The following is a 7,086-nucleotide window of genomic DNA, read 5'->3' on the forward strand; positions in this document are numbered from 1 at the left end:
CTCTGGGCTTCCCATGTGTGTTTTCCTCTTGAAGTTTGCTCTCTGAAACAAGAAAACATAAATTGTTGTTTACCTGTTGTGCAAAGCATGAACTTCATTCTGAGTCTCGGATAAACTTGCTCGCAGCTAGAAATGAAGAGTAAAAAACTCAGCTCACTTGCATTTCCCGTCTCACTGCAGCTACTCCATAAGGATTTGGAGGTAAAAATTTGTTGTTCTTGTAATTACTGGCTAGGACAGAGTTGTTTGGGGTAAATGATTCATTTTGAATCATTTAATTTTTCTTTTCTTTTTTTTTGGAGATGTTTTTGCTGTAGGGCGCGTGCGCTCACCAGACAGACAGAGACAGAGAGATAGAAAGCGAGAAATCACGCCCCAGGGGGGATGGCCACACCGCAATCCCTTCTCCTCTATTCGCCTCTCGGGATCCTGGACACACACACACACACACACACGCACCCAGCGTGAGTTTAAGCCACTGGGTCCGGGACTCAAACCGCGGTCGACTACGTGGGAGTCCAGTGACATAGCCATTACACTAACTGCTGGTCCCAAAAACGATGTATTTCTTATAGGGGGACAACAATTCAAATGTCTGTGGATTTCTCATCACAAACCATGGAGGTGAGAAGAAAGTGGAACAAATGATAAGAGCTGAAAAACTGCCTCTCATGTTTCAAATCAGCTAGGAGCAACGTCTTAGCAGTTTTCCCCGATCACCTTACCTAAAGCACTGCCTTTTCCCAACCATAGGAATCTATGATTTTACTCTACTTTATTTTCTTCATTGCCTTTATTACTTTCCGAAATTAACTTGTTGCGCTCGCAATGTGTCCTCCCGTGCCTTCGAGCAGTGACCTCGTCTAATTCCCATCTGTACCCGCAGCACCTGGGACAGCGCCTACGCCCCGGTAAATGCTCATGAACATGTTGAAGGAATAAACAGAACGTTGGACAAGGACCTTGAAGGATAAAAAGGACTCAGTGGGCAGACTGAAAGAGAAACATTCCAGAAATGAGGCAACCTAATAATCACATCTGAAAAGAGCACGGCATGGCACATTTAATAAACAAAATCATTTCAAATGATTAGACCACAGGAAGCACCGGGTAAGTGACAAAAGAGAAGCCTTAAAAACTATACTGGAGCCAGATTGGAAAGCAGGAGAGTGAGTGACTGGATCCAATCTGTATTTTACCAATAAAAACACAGACACAATGCAGTATTTATTTACATTCTGTCTTCTCCTAAAAGGGATTTCAAATACTTTATGTATGTACATATCTCTAGTGAAGTTTAAAACATACAGACTGGGACCAGCTGGCATAATGGTTATGTTGCTTAACTCCCACATAATCAACCTCAGTTCAAGTCCTGGACCTGGCGGCTTAAAACTCATGGGACGCATGCACGTGTGTGCTCAAAACCCCAAGAGGAGAATGGAGAAGGGACTGCAGCGTGGCCATCCTGGGGGTGGGGGGCTTATTTCTCACTTTCTGTCTCTCTCCAGTGAGCACATCCACCCTATAGCAAAAATCTCTCTCAAAAAAATAAAATAAAATGTACAGACCCATGATGGAGCAACTTAAGAGTCTCAAACTGCTAGTAACTCATTAATGTGGCCCTGAAATTAATTTAGTGGCTATTCTGACACACTAAAAATGAAATACAGGGATCAGCAAATACTGTAATGGTTATGTCACTGGACTCCCACATGGCTGACCACAGTTCAAGTCCTGGACCCAGCGATTTAACATTCATTCACACCAGGCACATGTGTGTGTACCCTAAACCCCAGGAAGAGAATGGAGGAGAAAGGATTGCAGAGCAGCCATCCTCCCTGGGGGGTGATTTCTCACTTTCTGTCTCTCTGTCTCTCCAATGAGCACACACATCCTACAGAGGGGAAAAAAAAAAAAAAAAAACCTCTCTAAATTAGAAAATGCCAAACTATCACATATAGTAAGGGTTAAAAAATGTGGGACCAGCAGTTAGCATAATGGCTATGTCGCTGGACTCCCATGTAGTCGACCGCGGTTCTCGTCCCGTAGGGAAAAAAAAAAAAAAAAAACCTCTCTAAATTAGAAAATGCCAAACTATCACATATAGTAAGGGTTAAAAAATGTGGGACCAGCAGTTAGCATAATGGCTATGTCGCTGGACTCCCATGTAGTCAACCGCGGTTCTCGTCCCGTACTGGTGGCTTAAGACTCACCCCGGGCGCGTGTGTATGCTAACTGCTGGTTCCCTTGCTTTGCAGAATTAACAGCTATTTCAAATATCAGCTTCATCATCACGTTCTCAGAGAAGTTTTCCTTCACTTCACTATAAAATCCCAATATTTTATCCACTCGTCTCCTTCACTGCGCCTATTAGGCTTGCAACTTTGTGTATTTTATTATGTCTGTGCACTTGGCAGGAGGGTGCGCTCCCCAGGACCGGCAGGCAGCACTCTATCCTGCGCCCCAGTGTCGGACACACAGGGCGCATCTCTTCTTGAACACGGGAACTGCTGCATGCCAAGTTCTTTACCAGCTCCCACTTCTTTGGATTTTTTTTCTTTTCTTTTCTTTTCTTTTTTTTTTTTAAAGAGGTTTTTGCTATAGGGCGCATGCACTCGCCAGACAGAGAGAAACAGAGACAGAAAGCGAGAAATCATCTCCCAGGAGGGATGACCACGCCGCAATTCCTTTTCCTCCATTCTCCACTTGGGATCCTGGGCACACACGCACACGCACACGCACCCGGCGTGAGTTTTAAGCCACCGGGCCCGGGACGCGAACCGCGATCGACTACATGGGACGCGAACTGCGGTTGACTACATGGGAGTCCAGCGACATAGCCATTACGCTAACTGCTGGTCCCCCTTTACCAGCTCCCACTTCTCATCTGGCAGGGCAAGTGTCACTTCTTTCAGGAAGATTTTTTTTTTTTTTTTTTTTGGTCTTCTCTACAGTCATTGCCACAATTTGTATTTATTTGTACTTTCGCTTACATGGCTACAATATTTAACGCGCGACTCTTCCGCTAAACTGTCTTCTCCAAACAAGAAGTAACCGCGTCTACTTCAGCCACCAGGGTATTCTCAGAGCCTAGCACGAGGCTGGCACACAGTAGGTGCTGTGTACGTTATGAAACCAAGGAAATAAAGGCTGTGGCTGAATCGGGCTACTGGCTGAATGGGACTCATCAAGCCCTTTCCTCCTAGTGGGGTGTCAGTTTCCCATTGGGGAAGACGCACACATCCCTCAATTCCTTGTGATGGCTTCGAAATCAACAAGAGGTTGCCAAGAGGCGGGCACACATGCCCGAAGGGCGCCCCCGGAAAGAAAAACCCGGGGCGGGGCCTCAATGGGAAAAGAGATGTAAGAAAGGGCAGGGGCGGCCGGACCTCGGCGTCATGCAGGGAGGAGCCTCCCGAGGAGGGTCTGGCCGGCTTGGAGGCTGGGCGGAAAAGGAGAAATCCTCACCTGTCAGGTCCGGGCTCAAAGGGCCGGGGCGAGGGACGCCCCAGCCTGCTCCGTGCGCGCCTCCCCCGGCCCCGCCCCTGCCATGCTTCAGGACTCCAGCGCCCGCGGCTGCCCGCTGCCCCTCCCCCGTGGACACGGCACCGGCTGCCGGCTCCGCTTCCGGTGTGTACCGGAAGCGCGGCCCAGCGAGAGGGGAAATAGGGAAAAACGCGGCGCCGTCCAGCTGCATTGGGAAGCGGAACAGCGCACCCTGGAGGCCGGAGGAGCGGGGGACGCCATACAGGCTCGGTGGCTGCGAAGGCGAAATTAACCTGGTGCCGTTTTGTGCACCTCGGTGATACGCCGCAGTGTCTCTGCACTTGCAGGGCACATTTGCTAAAGCATGAATAAGAAAGAATGTTCACCCCTTTATTAGATACGCCACTTCAGCAGCTAAGCCACTACCTGCTTTCTGTTATCTTCTAGATAATGAGCGCCTCAGGACCCAGATTACATTTACCGTCTCTGAATAATACCCAGTGCCCGATAACAGTTGCGGGCACGGAGTGGACGTACACTAAAGCTCTTTGCACTAAATTGTTCCTGTAGTCTTTTCATGCCATTCACTTATATTCTCTCATTCAACCGCTTACAAGCTGTTTCCTCCCTCCAGGCCTTCGGTTTGTCCTCTTTCTGGACAGCCTGTCCCCAAATGTTCCTGTTTCCAGTCTAAGCGCAAGTGTCACCCGCTTGAAAGGGTTTTCCTGACCGCTCACTCCACTCCCATCAGGCTTTTTCTAAACCGCACTCACCGCTGATGTCCCCCCGGGTTATGCTTGTTCTCTCGTTTCTTTTTCTCCACTGGAATGTAAAATGTGTGAGCAGGTGTTTGGTCTGATTTACTCTCCGGTCTTCGTCTAGAACAGGTTTGGCGTCTTGATAGTTTTGATAGACTCATGAATGAGTGGATGGCTCTCACCCGCAGGGTTCACAGCATTGCTGTGAAAGGAATCTTCTATGCTTTCACAAAAGGTGAGGACTCGGGATGCAGGAGGGTAAGTGACTTGGACAGGTAGAGTAGCTGAGAGGAAGGGGCATGTCTTGACATTAACACGCTGAATGTCCTCAGTTACAGGCTTCAGAGTCTCCATTTCTCAGAAGAGGAAATGGTAAGGTGATCGACAGGATTGGGGGCGCTTTACTGAAAGTGCCTGGTGCACAGCCTGGAGTGTGGCAAATGCTCAGTAAATTAGTATTATTATTGTGATTGCCCGCCCTCAATTCCCATATCTACTGATGATGAGATTGAGACCCCCAGGAAGGACATGACCTGTGAAATTCATACAAGTACAAGCAGCAGAGCTGTGGCCGTGACCCAGGACTTCTCGCGTTGTGTGTGTGTGTGTGTGTGTGTGTGTGTGTGTGTTTTAAAGAATTACTTATTTAATTCCATGTGTTATTATTATTTTTTAATTTGACCAGAGACAGAGAGAGAAAGGGAAAGCAAGAAAGCAAGTTGCCAGGCCTAGGACTCAAACCACAGTTGGCCATGTGGGAATCCAGCACCTTTATCCACCACACCACCTGCCGGCCCCACCAGCCCCCTTTTTCAGGGTTCTTGCCTCCAGGTTCAAATTCTAACTGTACCATTTAGGTTCATGCATGATTTTAGACAACACAACCTCTCTGTGTCTGTTTTCTCCTATCTAAAGTTGGTCAGTATTCTGACTTAGTTATTTGAGAGTTCAGACAGGAAAATATAGTAATTTATACCATCAAATGCTACCCAAATGGAAGTGTTTGAGGGCTGCTACCTCTGTGCTGAGCTAGGGGTTAAAATGGGAATCTCCTTCAGCATCAGTTGAAAAATGAACAGTACAGTGTCATTGCTGTGTGGTTGTGTCACTGGGTGAGGGAGAGAAAGCAGTCTCAAAAAGAAATCCTTTGGGACCAGCAGTTAGCATAATGGCTATGTCGTTGGACTCCCACATAGTCGACCGTGGTTCGTGTCCTGGACCCGGTGGCTTAAAACTCACGCCGGGCATGTGTGTGTGCGTGCCCAAGATCCCGAGAGGAGAATGGAGGGGAAGGGATTACGGCGTGGCCATCCCCCCTGGGGGGTGATTTCTCGCTTTCTGTCTCTCTGTCTCTCTCTGTCTGTCTGGCGAGCGCACGCGCCCTATAGCGAAAACCTCTCAAAAAAAAAAAAGAAATCCTTCGCTTTTCTCATACCGCCTACCAAAATCAACTCAAAGGCTAAAACTATAAAACTCTTGGAAGAATACATGTGTGTAATTGCTTGTGATCTTGACTTAGACAATAGTTTTTCTTTTCTTTTTTTTAACAATAGGCCTTCTTCTTCTTCTTCCTCCTTCTCCTCCTCCTCCTCCTTCTCCTTCTTTTTTAAGTTTATTTATTTCCATGAGAGACACAGAAGAGAGAGGCAGGCAATGCCAGCAGGGTCTTCATGCCAGGATCCAACCACAGTCTCAGCAAGCCTGAGTCATGGGCACACACATGCCCAGCATGTTTAGGAAGGCCCTGGGTCTAGGACCATTCTTTGGAGGGTTCAGCTGTGTTATTGCGACACCACTGCCTGGCCCCTATCTGATGGTGTCTTAAACAGTACACAGAATGCATAAGCAACCAAAGGAAAAGACAGATAAATGGAGCTTCATTAGAATATAAAATAATAATTTAAAAAATACACTCACTGAAGGCAGCAGGTAACGGTTAAGATGCTGGACTCCCACATGCCTGGCCTCAGTTGGAGTCCCAGACCTGGTAGCTTCAAATTCACACTGGGCACATGTGTGTGCATGCCCTAAATCCCAAGATAAGAATGGAGGAGAAGGGATTTTGGTGTGACCATCCCCCCTGGGGAGCGATTTCTCACTTTCTCTCTCTCCATCTCCATGTGTCTCTGTAGCAAGTACACATGCCCTGTAGCAAAAGATCTCTCCAAAAACAATAAATAAACAAACAAACAAACGAATTTGTTGTGCTTCAGAGGACACTTACAAGAAAATAAAAAGACAATCCACAGCATGGAAGAAAATATTTGCAAATCTTATATCTGATAACAGTCTAGTATCTGGACCAGCGGGTAGTGTGGCAGTTAAAGCACTGGACTCCCACATGGCTGATCTGGTTCAAGTCTGGTTCAAATCCCATACCTGGTGGTTTGCGTTCTCTCTCTCTCTCTCTCTCTCTCTCTCTCTCTCTCTCTCTCTTTCTCTCTCTCTTTCTCTCTCATGCTTTATAACAAATTTTAAAATAATAGTAATACATAAAATTAAATATTTTTTTAAAAAAGGAGACTAGTATCAAAAATTTAAAGAATTCTTTCAACTCCACAGTAAAAAGACAACCCAGGTGAAAAATGGGAAAAGGATCTGAATAGATGTTTCTTCAACGGAAGTATACATAAATGACCCATAAGCACACGAAAAGGCGTTCGACATCATTAGTCATCAAGGACATACGTGTAAAAACCACTGTGAGATCCCATTTCAGACCGACTAGGACAGCTACATTTTCTTAAAAGGGAACACAGCCAGTATGGGTGAGGATGCGAGAGACTGGAATCCCAAACTGGCAGGAATTAGTGCCTGAGTAACTGCGGATGCTTTTACT

General features: G+C 46.7%; 1 protein-coding gene across 4 annotated transcripts in view; it reads right to left on the reverse strand.

The window, feature by feature from the left end:
• Positions 1-3,582, reverse strand: part of DET1 (DET1 partner of COP1 E3 ubiquitin ligase) — a 21,835-nt gene extending 18,253 nt beyond the window's left edge. For 3 of the 4 annotated variants that reach the window (XM_006152772.3, XM_006152773.3, XM_027773540.1), the window contains exon 1: positions 3,472-3,582. The gene's annotated coding sequence lies outside the window, so the exon portion shown is untranslated. Of the gene's footprint in view, positions 1-2,996; positions 3,019-3,471 lie in introns of those variants that run through there. The other variant, XM_006152771.3, reaches the window with a different exon arrangement.
• Between the last annotated feature and the right edge of the window lie 3,504 nt (positions 3,583-7,086).

The sequence above is a fragment of the Tupaia chinensis genome, unplaced genomic scaffold, assembly GCF_000334495.1.
Source record: "Tupaia chinensis unplaced genomic scaffold, TupChi_1.0 Scaffold000359_1, whole genome shotgun sequence".
NCBI lineage: Eukaryota > Metazoa > Chordata > Mammalia > Scandentia > Tupaiidae > Tupaia > Tupaia belangeri.